Source organism: Cryptomeria japonica, chromosome 10, assembly GCF_030272615.1.
Source record: "Cryptomeria japonica chromosome 10, Sugi_1.0, whole genome shotgun sequence".
NCBI classification, from domain to species: Eukaryota; Viridiplantae; Streptophyta; class Pinopsida; order Cupressales; family Cupressaceae; genus Cryptomeria; species Cryptomeria japonica.
In genome coordinates this window covers 417,795,441-417,810,543 of record NC_081414.1, presented here as the reverse complement: position 1 = coordinate 417,810,543, position 15,103 = coordinate 417,795,441, and positions in this window count along the sequence as shown.

Below are 15,103 nucleotides of genomic sequence, written 5' to 3'. Positions count from 1 at the left end.
GTTAATTTTTTTCCAATAAAAACATTCCTGGGGGCTCCTTCATTTCCTAGGTTGATTTGTTCAATATCACTCTCTTTAACAGCTGACCCTTTGGTTTCAATCACATCTTGAGCATTAAAAGTTCTTTCTAATGCCACTAGGCCTCTTGGTAATTTATTTGACTTCAGTTGTATAATTTCATGTCCAAATAAGGTTTCCTTACCTTCAGTTTTTTCCACAAAGTCATTAAAATTTATAGCTTGAGCCTGATAATGATCAACACACTGTAAGAAATTCAGCAGATTTGCATCATCTTGAAACACTTGCCAATTATACAAGTTGTCAGGAACAGATGGTCTTACTTTCATCTCTACTTCAGATATCCCAGTTAGCGTTATATCATTGCCTTTTAGTGCAATATTTGCTAAAAAATCTGCCATGATGTTCTTTGATCTATCTATCCAGGTTATCTGAAAAGCATCAAAAAGCTCCATGGTATCCCATACAACATTCCTGTATTGTTTCAGTCTTAAGTGTTTCGAGGCATATCTTTCCTTTACTTGTGAGACTATTAGTTCTGAATCACCAAAGACACTTAACAATTTGACTCCATGTTTGACTGCTATGTTAAGACCAGTGAGTAGAGCTTCGTATTCAGCAATGTTATTTGTACATTCAAATAACAACTTGAAAGAATATTTGTAAGTTTCCCCTGTGGGTGAAATAAAAAGAATTCCAGCCCCACTCCCTTCTTTGCTACAAGACCCATCAAAGAACATTTTCCATATCTGACCATCCTTTTCAGTTAGACATGACTCAATGGGGATCCACTCTTGAAATTTAGGTTTTGTCAACTGTACCTGGAAGTTGTCCATATCAGTCTGTAAAAAACATACTTGGTTCACTATTTCTTCCATGTCTTCTATGATATATGTGGACCGAGGTTCCCTGTCAATTTTTATTTCCTGTCCATTTATCAGAATTGTAGCATATGACAAATCCAGCTGCACATATCCACCAATCATATTCGACCATTGTCTAGACAACAACATTCCATAGTTTGGTGGAACATCTACCACCGTGATATCTGTTTTATATGATGCTTCTGGACAGCCTGCTAATCTAAACTCTACATCCTTCATGATACCAACCACTGGGACTGATCTATTGTCCATGGCATAGCATTTCCCAAAGGTAGTATCAACTTCCAGTCCTAGTTCTTTCATTACCCCAACAGGCATGACATTTATGGCTGCTCCTGAATCAATCATACAATTCTTTACCCTCTTGTTGTTTATCACCAAAGTGAGATAAAATGGGTCTACTTGTGTTGGGTTTTTAGTTATAATGGACCCTAAGTATATAACTGGAGCCATTTGTTCATTGTTGTCACTTGTTGGGACCTCCTGTTTCTGTTCATTAATCTTCTCTTCTTGGACACCTGAAATCATCTCCAACGTTTTTTCTCTATACTCAGGAAACCTCATTATTTCCATTAATGGAACAGAAACTTTTAATTGTGTTAATGCAGTTGAGATATCAAATGAGGTAGAGTGTTGTGATGAAGGGAGTTTTACTGTTTCTTCCTTTCGAACATTAGGACCCTTCTTATTATTCTTTGGTACAACCTCCTTGGACATAGCTCCTTTGTTTATTCGCTTGAGTGTCTCATCAGTTTCTTTCATAAAAAGACTAGTAGGTTTACCTTGCTCTGGATTCACTACCCTATTCCTTAAATCATAAGTCCTTTTCGCTTGTGCAACGGCATAGGCTGTAATTCTTCTTTTTTCTTCCTCAGTAGGGATTCTGAGCTTAACACTTTCATTTTTGCTGGTGGTCACAGGCAAGACAGAGCATTGATCAACATTCATGGAATCTGACCTTCCTTCCTGACTAAATGATATCATATTAATAGTTGAATCATCCACATGTTCTTCATAGCTATCCTCTTCCTCTTGCAATCCTTTTGCTACTGCACACAAAGAAGAAGCGTGTGGCATATTGCAAGCATAACACCACATGTCATCGTCTTGAGTATAATTTACTGTTCTTTTTAAAGGATCTGGAATTTGTTGATTGTCTCTGTGGTTCCTGTCTACTGGTTTTCCATCCTTCCATGTGGTGTTATAAGGCATGTCATGTAGTCTAGGTCTCTCAGGACGGTAGTATTGCTGCTTCTCTGTTTTGTTTACTCTTACAGATAAATCCTTCAAGGCATTTAAAACTTTATCAAGCTTATCTTCATCTCTATTAGCCTTGGGTGCTCTAGGATTGTATAACCTTGCATCCTCTCTCTTTCCTATTTTACCAGCAGCCTTTCTGTTGTTTTCTATAACAATGGCATCTTTCATAACATCCCGGAGGTCTCTAGGATTTCTGGTTCTTAGTTCATAGTTTGTTTTACTGTCATAAGCATTGATATAATACAGAATGCTCACCTCAGGTACTGGTTTCATCCTGTTGGGGATTTTGTTTAAAACCCTGTTAAATATTTTGTTAAAATCTATCACTGATTCATTTTGCTCTTTCTTTATGCTAATGATTTCGTGCAAAGCAAACTCAGGGCTGTTATGGTCTCCATACTGCTCAAGGAACAAATCTTTGAATCCTGCAAGATCTCTAATGGATGTGTCAGGCAACGTCCTAAACCAATCTCTTGCATCCTCTATTAATGATTGCATAAACAACCTGATCTTGACATCTTCATATGGTAACCCAAAATCCTCAATTACTGCGTCAAAGGCTTTACAGTGAGCCTCACCTGAAACTGCATTACTTCCTGTGAACCTTGGTATCGCTGTCCTGATTTCATTTGGGATAGGATATGGGTATACTATCATTCCTGAAAAATCAAACTGCCTCATTTGCTCCATATTTATCAGCCCGTGCCCTCCATGAGGATTCCCAAAGTTTTGGTTCACATTACCATACAAGGGTATTTGGTTTTGATAAGGAAGAGGGTATTGATTCTGGTGTTGATATTGAAACTGATTAGGGGGTGGATGTTGGTTATAAAATTGACCAGGGGGCGGGTACTGATTAGGAGGAATGAAGCCTGTATGTGAGTTTTGCTGGACTGGTGGTGCACTTGATTGCACATGATCATCCCTCCTGTTACCAAACAAGGGATTCTCATAAGCTTTGAAATCATTACCTTTTGTTTTACCCACTCCTTGAGCATATGTTTTCTTGTAGTTGTTTACATCTTTATTAAAGTCATCCTCACCAACATTTATGCCCAACTTGGCACACAGCTCCAAACATTCCTGAGTCCTTCCTGAATCTCTCACCTCAGCAGCTGCCTCCATCATTTGTCTAGTTAAATCTGTGAATCTATCTGCAGGGTCTGCCATACTTGATCCTGATGGAGGTGGTGTGTATTGTCTGGACCGTGCTTCATGATTTTCAAAACCAGGGGGAATTTGGCATCGCCCCTTTTGAGCTTTATATGCTGCAATCAAATCTTCATTCACCAGGCTTGAAGTTGTTGTTCTATCTTGTTCTTTTAAGGGCAAATGTTGGCTACTTTCATGTTTATACTGGTTGCATCTTTCTCTCATGGAATCATTCATGGGTTCTTTATTTTTGTTCCTTCGTTGAGAGAAATCTAATTGGGATAAAGGTTGTCCTTTTGTGACCGATCTTGTCCCGTGCATTGATATTCTTATTTCAGAGTCGCCACCTCTTTCCTAGAGGATATGTGTTATTTTTTCTTCTGAGTTCTCTCCCACAGCAGAGTCTTAATAATTTTTCCCCAGCAGAGTCGCCAATCTGTTGGGTCTCAAATCAACAGATTGGATAGGTTCTAAGGAAATGCCAACTCCTATGATCAAACCCTCCAATTGACTTGGCCAACATATAGAGTGAACCTGTTTGGTTGCTAACTCTCTCACTTTAGGCTCTGCAGGACCTAGGCGGGTGTACCTATTCACTGAATGTCTCCAATAACCAGTGCTTTTTATAGCAGATGTATTATCCTAATCTGATATCTCCTGATCTTTGAAATGGCATGAGTTCCTTGAATGGAGATATAGCAGATGAGTTCAAGATTGTTGTTGTAGAAGCTATTCGATCTATGTTTCCTAACTACTTCTACTTGCTTTTTTTTTTAAATAACAAATCGTGAAATATAATGATGAGTGTAATCTGTTTTGACCAGTGCCTTCTTTACTGTTTGGGCTACAGAGTCTTTGCACTTTCTTCAGGACTTATTATGCGAGCCTGTGAGACAGTTTTTTAATCCACCCTTTTGTAGACCTGTCGGTTATTATTTCTTTTGAGATCAACCTGAATGCTTATATCATGTGTTGATTGAATGAATTTTAACCCTACCTTTAAGGGACCAATCAATGAAGTACTGCAAGGAACAATTACAATTCGCAAGCAAAACTTTTGTTTCAACGCTATAACACGAAGCACAGATTTGATTTCAAGAATATGAATAACCTTATCACTTTAGATAATATCACAGACGATTGCCAAGACAAAGTGAAATACTCCACAACACATACGCAAAGAAAAGCAATAGTTCATAGCATGTATTCCATTGAAATTTTTTTAAAACTTACAGGCTGTCATACATCGCCATTTTCTTCTTCTTATCCCTTATCTTATCTCCCTACATTACAAAAATCATTCTCATATATATATGAGGATGAAGGCCTTTCACGAAGAGACACGACTTTTCAAAATACTAGTCGTTAACTTGAGTGTTTCTAAACTTAAGCAAAAAGAGATTTAGAAGTCCTAGATGATGAATATAGTCGTCGTCTCTGAAGGTTTTGATTCGAGGAATTTGTTTTTTCAATTCATCTCCCAGCGACAAATATTTGAATATTATCTGATTGACAGTAGGGGCCATATCTTTACTTCGATCTATCTCTGATAAGGCCCAATCCTTGACGCTGGTAAGATCTTTTCGCAAATCCTCCAAAGATATCACTTCTCCTTCTTTGTAGACGGAGGGCATTCCAACAGGTTTCTCATCATCTAATTCTTTTAAGTCTCTTCTCAGCGTATCTTCAAGTTTGACATGATTTTCCATATACGCATTCCCTTCGGCCTTTTCCTCTGGTGTCATGGTATCGACATTGTTTAGTACTTCATGTAGTCGTGCTTTTAACCTCTCATGCTCTGTTAACGCTTTTATCGTTCCATTGTATACTTTCCAATACGGTTCAACCTGTAAGAGCATGGTGTTAAACCGATGTCCGATGATATCATTGACCAATTTGTTCATCTTTTGTTGGACACTGTCTGCGCGTTTATTTGCCTTTTCTGCTTGATACTTCCAGTACAGAGCATCAGAGACATCGTCCAAGCTACGTCCCGCGGGGTATGAGGTGTACTCGCTGATAGGAGTCCCCGTCTCTAGTTGCAATACTTTTGCCTGCAGCTTCTGATTTTCCTCCTTAGATTTTTCATACAGTCCCTTATATGTGACGTTCTCTCTGATCAAAAACTCTGTCTGGTCCAGGTTCAATCTTGCAACATCCAAGTTGAGCTTTGCAGTGACCCTAGGATCAGTTTTTCCAACCTGATGAACCATGAGGTGTCCAAAAGTTTCTTCAATGTCTACAATGATAGGCCTCTTCCCCTTTGGATATAGTGCCCACTGTAGGAGAGCTTTTTTGTCTGGATCATATCCAGAGCCTAGGAACAATTTATCTACCTCCTGGGGCAACACCTGTTGATTCAAATCTTGTCTCTTCAGGAAGCCATCAAATAAGAGTGCTGAGTTAATATCCCAACCGGAGAAGATGATTACACCGGCCTCTTTTAATAGTTTTCTTCCTTTCTCAGGAGTCATGTCTTTCATGAGGACATCAATTTCATCCTGTAATCTCTTCATCTGTTCCTCCTCTGGTTTTCCAGCCATGCTTCGTTTTACATGAGCTCCTTTGTATTGGTACAAAAATGAGAGGAACTCTCTAGAAGAGGCAAATCCATCATCAGCAACGAAGTCTTCATGCTCAGTCATTCTGATATCAACAACATCCTTGATGTTAATCTCGCCAGTGTCCATATTCATTTCTGCTTCAAAACCAGGGGGATAATCTTCCCTAGGAGAATCAGGTGGGATACTACTGGCAGTCGACTTTGGTGACATGTGAGCTAGGGGCTGACTGTCCTTCTCAGTATTAATAAAATGAAGGAATTGCGAAGGCACTCTGTGCATAATTTCTGCTTCATGTTGAAGCAACCTTTTAGCTACTTCCAGAGGATCTTGGAGATTTCCAATTAGGTCTCCATCTATCATTCCCCTTGCCCTTTTCCATTTGTAGGCCTCCCAAACCAACTCACTCTTTCCTTTTAAAGCTTTGGCCTCCTCTCGTTCAAGGTTCTTGATTAGGTCATCTGGCATTTTGGCCACATGTATTCCAGCTTTGAGTTTTTGTGAGGCTCTGGCGGCTCTTATATATCCTTCAGGATCAAAATTCTCCCTAGGCTCACCCAGAGTCATACCATAATAGTCTAATTTATTCTGAAGTAAATGATAACTTTTTGAACTTTTGACAATGAAATCAGAAAAAACTAATAAACCTGGAACAATAGATTGTTTACCGAAATCAGTTAAGTGTTTAGCACTGGCAATAGACAATTGCCTTATAATCTCCAAGCTAGCCACTCTGTTTGGTACCGTAATTGGAAGCATATGGGGTTGCCCTTCATATCCAAATACCCTTATTTCTGTGTGATTATCATAGCAATACCAATCACCCCAATTATGTTCAATCTGTGACTCTGGAGAGAAGTCCTTTGGTCTGAGAAATCTCTTGATTTCAGGAGACAAAGTGTAATCCCTGTGTTGCCCAAAAGCTGCACTGAGAGGTTTCACAAAGTATTCTTGAAAGTGCCAATATTGGTTATTCATGAACCTCTGGTCCCATGCTGATACCCATAACTGAACCGGCTTCTTCAGACCATTTTTATCATAAGATCTAATGCTGAACTCATCTGACCAGAAGTTAATTTCTTGTCCACAATAAAGAAGGATATGCATTAACATGGAGTATAATGAAAAATGAATATTCACAAGGTCTCCTTTCAATTTCTCCAGCCCATGATTCAAGGCATCTGCAACATAAGTGGCAAAATCAAATGACCTAGGGTCTTTTGATTGCAAATCGGCACACAGAACCATAACCCCAATATCCATGAGTGGATGAGCCTCTAGGCCTAGTACTTGGGCTGCAGCATAATATGTATACTTGAAATATGGATGGAAGTGGTTGACATCAAACGACACCTTGTCATCTTTGCCGAACTGAACAAATGACCCACCCACCTTTGGCCTGTGAACAGGTAGTCTCCAAGTCCTGTAGATATTTTCCAAACTAAAGAATTCTTGTGAAAGTTTCTTCATATCGATACTCTCCTCTACTTCCCAGTCCAAATCAAAGACCATATCAATAGTCTGTTTGTTAATTACTACTAATGTATTCCCTCTGTAATCACATATGGTTTTGGTTCTTGGGTTGTAGCAATCTACCAGAGCTTTCATTAATTCTACATCTACAAACACATTTGGGACTACTAATTTGCCTAAGTTCTTCTTCCATAGATTGCTTATGGGTTCAGGTGCATCTCTTCTTTTGTAACCAAACAAGAATAACTCATGCCCTCTTATCTCAGTCCAAATGTCTCCTAGATTTTCAAATCTGTCCTCTAATCCTTCTTCTTCACTTTTAATCTTCTTGGACCTTACACTAGACGATGGACACTGGTCTAACAAATCCTGAGTCAGAGCTCTCCCTTCTTTCTTCTGTCTCTTGGGCTTCTCTTCAGGGTTCAGCTCTTTTCCTTTCCTACTCTTTTTAGAAGAAGAAGACGAAGGTTCCATAATCACAGTAAAAAAGAGGGACAACACTTACTTGGTGGAATGCTCAATTCTTCTGGTTATCGTTCACAAGTCTCCGCAAGTTCTTCGCAGTTTCCAAACTTTTAGCATCGATCTGGTTCTTACAAAAATTCACTCAGTTCAACTGTAATCGTATGGGCAACTTGTGCACAGTTAATGTTCTGCATCTATAACGGCTACTCAAGTGTTTAAACTTTATTGCAGATGTGACACTCTTCAACTGGGCCTTTAACTCTTTCGCGGGAAGTACAGTTCGCTCAAAATGCTCATATCTCAAGTTATCGATGAAACCCTTGTCTTCGGCCGAGTGTTTAAATCTTCCATCGAAAGCTCATTTTCTTCGATACTATTGTTTCGGTGAAAAAGCTTATGTCGAGAAGCCGCTTTTAAGACTCATCGAAATCACTCTTTCATCGATAGTCCCCTTTTTTGATAAGTCACATGTAATCTCCATCGAAATCATTCTTTTCGGCGAGTTTCTTTCTTCGGTGAAGGCCCATGTATGTTCATCGATATCCCCTTTTCATCGATATCTCTTTATCGATGAAACAATTTTGCCTTTGCTTGACGTCATGTTTATCGATGAAAACTTGTATTTCGATGAATGCCTTCTGAGTTTCTTCGGTAATTATATTTCTTCGAAATCACCTTTTTGCCTTTTCGCCTTTTCGCCTTTTCGATGAAACTTAGAGTATCGATGAGTGGTTTTCTACGTTCATCGAAGGTAACCTTTTGCCGAAATACCTTTGCTTAGTGCTTGTGTTGATGAAAACACTCTTTCGATGAAACTTTCTTTGCAGTGCTCAATACACTTTGCTGGTTGAAATATCCATTAGTCTTCATGCTTATGGAAACACGCATTTTTTTTATATATTTTTATTTTCAAATATAGTGCTCAACACAGCCAATACTTTGTTCTTTTCTTTGAATACTCCAATCATTTCTTCAGTCTCTTCAGATATACTATTCTCAGATGATGTCTCAATTTGTTCCACTAACTCTTGAGAATCCTACAAGTCATCAAATAATCTTCTTCTTACTTTCAGAGATTTTTGCATTTGCCTTTGCATGTCTGCAATCACTTGATTAGCATGATCCAACTCTTCTTGCATATATACAATCCTCCAAGATTGTTTATAGGCTTCCATTGATAAGATCTTTCTCTTTAGGTAGTTAAACCCTTTTCCAAGATTCAAGCTCTGATACCAATTGTTAGGCCCAATATGGAAAGCTAATGTACTGAGAGGGGAGGGGTGAATCAGTACTCCAAAACTTTTCTTGAATAATAACTTTACTGTTATGCATAAACAGAATAGTGCAGTAACATAAAATAAAGTTAAAGCAAATATATAACAATCATACATGATTCACTCCATAACACATATATTTTGGTTACGCAGAATTTCTTGGTTAGAGAGAAAAACTATGGTGGTGATGGCACCCACAACTTCACTACTACAATAATAAAGAGTGCTCGGTTAGAGCTACATTTTAACTATTTTTGATAGCTTACCCTGTTAGGAGTAACAAGATCTGTTAGATCTACCTTGCTAAATGATTTTACAACATTTATTCTGAATGCTGCACTTGGTTAGAGGCTTTACAATTTATAGACTTGATTAGAGTCTTTTACCTTGTTAAAGGTTTCTCTTTCAACTTCACAATATTACAATAAAATCATTATAAATATCTACAACTTTACATCTAAAATGTTATAGCAGATTCTATGTGCTCAGAATAGATTACCTTGCTTATAGCATACCTCGGTAACCCATATAGTAACTCGGTAAACCCTTCTGTTTACTCTGTTCTTCGACTGTTCTTTGAAAACCTTCCCGGTGACCTCTGTGTCTCTGTAACAATCTTCTTACACACACATATACACCCTTAACTCATGTTGTATAAATAGATCTCTTAAGACAGTGATCCAATTCATTGCTTCGATCTTACAAACAAGATTCCTTGAATGAATAACTATACAAAATAGTTCATTGGTTAGATTGATCTCAAAATCATACACAATCTTCTAGTGCAATTTCCAATGTAATAACGGTTAGATGTGCCTCGATCTTGTAACACATTTTCATATGCATGTCCACGTTCAATGTATCTGGTAACACATTTCACTTAGTGTATATCAACTCGGTGTGTCATCTTTACTGCTTGGTAGTCATAAAAAGATACTCGGTAGATAGCTCGGTGTATACTGCATTCTGTGACTACTTTCCTCTGTAACTGACTAGACTGTGCATACCGACTTCTCTGTGTATACCGATTGCATGATTTGGTAGTGCTAACCGACTAGAGTATATAGTATGACTTTGAATATAAAAACTAATGGCAACTAGATAAGTAGTAACACTTTTAAGTATTGATAAGTTTGACCGTATAAGGATTGACTGGTTCCGGATATATGGAAAATCATGTAGGTATGCTTGGATTGAATGGTAGGGGTTAAGATATCTTCCACTAGGAATTCGTAACGCTATTGATTCTCCTGATTTTGCAAGAGAGATGCTATTGTAGCCATTGCATCTACTACTTTATTCTCATTTCTTGGGATCTGAGTGAATGATACTTCTTCAAAGTTATCTTTAAACTCTTCTACCAATTGTTTGTAGGGCATGAGATTGTCATCCTTAATTTTATAATCATCATTTATTTGGTTGATGATAAGCTATGAATCACCATAGATATGTAATTCCTTGATATTCCATTCAATAGCCATTTTGAGCCCTATAGTCAATGCTTCATATTCTATAATATTGTTTGTACATGGAAACCGCAGTCTATATGATTTTGGAATTGTGTGTCCCTAAGGTGTGATGAACAAAATTCATGTGGCCGATCCATATTGTGTATAAGAACCATCAAAGTACAACTCCCAAAATTTTGTACTTATTATCAGAATGTCTGCATCAGGAAATTCAATGTGCAATGGTATGTCATCTTGTAAGGGTGCTTCAGCTAATTGATCATCAATGACTTGTCCTTTGATATCTTTTCGATCAACATATTCTATATCAAACTCACTTAGTACCATAACCCATTTTTCTAATTTGCTTGTCAAAGTTGACTTGTTCAGCAAATACTTTAGTGGGTCTATCTTTGCTATCAGTTTCACAGAATGAGTCAGCATATAATGTCGTAGTTTCTGAGTTGCAAATACAACTGCTAAGCATGTCTTCTCTATTGATGTATAGTTCAATTCATAGCCGACAAATGTTCTACTGATGTAATAGAGTGCTCTTTCTTTACCTTCTTCATCATGCTATGCTAAAAGAGCTCCTAATGATACATTTGTCGCTGAGATATAAAGTAACAATGGTTTCCCTTTGATTGGTGATACAAGTACTGGAGGATTCATGAGATATTCTTTGATTTGCATAAAATCCTCTTCACACTTCTAATCCCATTTGAATGGAATATTCTTATGTAAAAGATGAGTGAATGGATGCCATCTATCTGCTAATTGAGAGACAAATCTTCTGATTGATTGCAATCTTCCTTGTAAAGAACACAATTGACTTATGTTCCTAGGTGACTCCACTTCCATGATAGCTTTGACCTTTCTGGATCTACTTCAATTCCACGAGCTGATATAATGTACCCAAGAAGTTTTCCAGAGGTTATTCCAAATGCACATTTCTTTAGATTTAATCTTAACTGATATCTTTCAAGCCTATCAAAGATCTTGCCCAAGATGTTCAAATGTTCTTTTCTTGTATGAGATTTTGCAAGTATATCATCTACATAATCTTCCATAAATGTATGCATCATATCATGAAAAATTATTGTCATAGCTCTTTGATAAGTTGTTCATGCATTCTTAAGCCCAAATGACATAACATTCCAGCAGTAAGTACCCCATGCACAAGTGAATGTTCTCTTTTCTTGATCTTCAGGGGCAATTCTTATTTGATTGCATCCTAAGAATCCATCCATTAATGAAAACATCTCATGTCCTACTGATAAGCCCACAATTATATCAGTGTTGGGTAGTGGGAAATCATCTTTGGGACATGCCTTGTTCAAATATATGAAATCGGTGTAGACTCTTATGCTTTTATCTGGCTTTGAAACTAGCACAATGCTTGAAACCCATTCTGGATAGGCAATAGGTCTTATGAAACCCACATCCAATAGTTTCTTTAGCTCAAATTTTACAAGGAGAGTGATGTGTGGATGCATCTTCCTTAGCTTTTGTTTAACTGATTTTTCTTTTAGATCCACATTGAGATGATGCATGATAAGATCTGGATCAAGTCCCGACATATCTACATAAGACCAAGCAAAATTTATTTGTCTTTGTCTGAAGAATTTTATGTATTATTTCCTCTCTTCATCTGATAATGATGCAGTAGGATGAAGTATCTTGGGATCCTTTGGTGTGCCAATGTGTATTGCTTCTGTTGGTTCTTTTAGAATAGCAAATCTCTCCTAAAAATATGCAGGGAGGATGTCAAATTTTCCATCTTCTGGTGCCTCAAAGAGGTTTTCACTGTCACATGCGTCCTTTATTTTTCCTCTTGATTGATCTAGTGTTGCCATGAAATGGTTTTCAGCACTAGGTCTTTTTCCTTGCTTTATTTCAATTTTGCGATTGGAAAGTTTGGCATTCTCCTGACTGCAAGAAACGTTACTTGATTTCGCGATGGAAGATATCTTAGGTGTTATGGGTTTGACAACATTAAGATACACAGCTAAGTCATGGTCATTGGAAAAGACATCCAATTCAGGGTTTTCTAGGTTATCCCAATCAATTAGTTCTGGATGAAGAAGGGGTAAGTCATAGTCATCGTCATTGTTAGGTACTTCAAGGTTCATGACATAGTAGTCATAATTTGGTGTAGAGTAGGTAATGTCATAGATAGAACGATCTTGAGGATAGTCTCTCCCAAGTGTTCTCCAATCTGTTCTAACAAAATCCGTATTGTTATTTTGTGGTTCACATTCAAGTGACTCTTCATTTGATGTTTGTCCCTCAAATGAATGGATTATATCAACACACACATATTTAACATTGCAAGTTCCTTCTTGATTAATTTCAATAGATTCATTTGTATTTTGAAGTTGGCATACTTGTGTACATGATATAGATGATTCTTTTGCTATCTTCTGTCTTCTCTCGAACTTAGCTTCTTTTGGACTAATAGTCAATCCTGCTTGACTATCTATTAGTTATTCCATGGTTCTTCCATACCTTGGTACATCTTTCTCATCATTTGATAGAAATATGATATTTCCTAATTCTTGATCAATAATTGTTTGTGTTTCTTGTGGTGTTACTTCTTGTTCTTTTTCATCCTCTTTCTTTTGTTGTCTTGTATATGCCTCTTTTCTCTGGATTCTGAGTTCTTCTTGTCTTTTTTCTAACTCTATCCTTTGTTTTGTAAAAGACAAGTCTCCATTTGTGATAGATGCTTGCTCTTGATTCTTTTCTTCACTTGATACACTAGATTATATATCTGGACCCCATTCATAGTCATTTGAATCTGTCTTTGAACCATTGTCTAGGATTACACCACTATACCATACATGAATATTGTATAGTGCAAATAGTTCTCTGATTTTCGTCATCTCTTCTTTCACTGCTTCTAGAATATCTTGCTCAGATTTAGCACTTGCTCGTATTCCTTGACCTTGTTTACAAGATTCTTCTTCTCTTTTGATTGCAAGTTATTCCTGATGTTTCTCATATTCTTCTTGTTTTTGCTTATTGGCTACTATTTATGTTGCTTGGTGTAGCTTTTCTTGTCATGGTTCTTCTTTAGGGACTGCTTTCTTTCTCCACTTTGGCTGTTGATAATTATGTTGATTTTGATTTGATTTTGGATATCCAAGTCCTAATTTATCTTCTTTAGATTGTGAGTGAGGACAAATAGGTTCTAAAATACCTTGTTGTCGCTTACCAATTGGTCCTTTTCCTTCATATCCCATTTTTTACATGATCTTATAACCATTGCCATATTGCTCTATGGGAATATTGACTTTTGCAGCTGTTTCTATAGTTCATTTTTATCTTTGTACAACCAACCAATAATGTCCTTGTTTTCAATTTCTTCTGCAAGTGTTCCAGCTCTAACAAATGCTCCATTAAACATTTCTTTTGATTTTTCTGAGATCCATGGTTGAACGTTTGTAGGCTTTCCATATGATTTAGGTGAAAGTGGCAAGTTATGTAAAGAATATTTTCCCATTCCTTCATCATTTAATTTGAGCTTTTTCTCGAAGGTTTCCCATAACTTTTCTTGAATTTCTTTGGTAGGATATACTGATTCTCTGTTATGTGGAACTCTTGTATCTTGTGTTGGCTTCAGATTATTGCAATATTGGCTGGAGTCTGCAATTATAGTGACCTCTTGTCCCTCATGAGGAAACTTTACACATTGGTGATATGTAGAAGGAACTGCGTGTATGTTGTGAATCCATGGTCTTCCCAGAAGAATGTTATAAGAGAGATTCAAATCTAAAACCTGGCATAATGTATTCCTTTCCACAGGTCCTATTTTGATTGGTAACACCATAGTTCCTTTAGAAGAACACTCTTCTTTATCATAAGCCTTAATGGTTATTTTCTTCTTTTGATCTATTGCATTTTTTTAATATCACAAAGCCTTTATTAAACTTAATGCACAAATGTTTAAGCCGGCTCCACCATCTATGAGTACGCGTTTGACATGAGTTTTGTGAATGGTGACTTCAACATGTAAGGGAGAATTGTGAGGATGTTTCAAGGATGCATCATCATTTTAAGAAAATGATAAGCAATGAGGGGCTATAAAGTGTCCCACTATGTTTTGGAATTGATCTACATCCAAGTCTTTTGAAACTGTTGTTTCCGTTAGAGCTTTTTCCAAAATTTCTTTATGCATAGGTGAAAATTTGAGAAGCTCTAAATTTGATATTTGAGCAAGTATTCTTTTCAATTGTTCCACTAAGCTATATTATCGTGAAGTTTATGTTGATTCATTTGTTATACCTGGTGTAGACACCCAAAATTGTCCAGTCTAATTAAATAAATATTTTATTTATTTAATTATCTAAGCTTAATTCTTCTATTAATTAAATAAATCTTTATTTATTTAATTAATTCATTTATCCTCTTCTAGCCTTATTTCTCATTTAAATAAATACATTTATTTATTTAAATTATCCTTTTCCTAAATTAAATAAATATTTTTATTTATTTAATTATCCCACTTCTTCTATTAATTAAACAAATCTTTATTTATTTAATTAATTCATTAACCTTTTCTACCC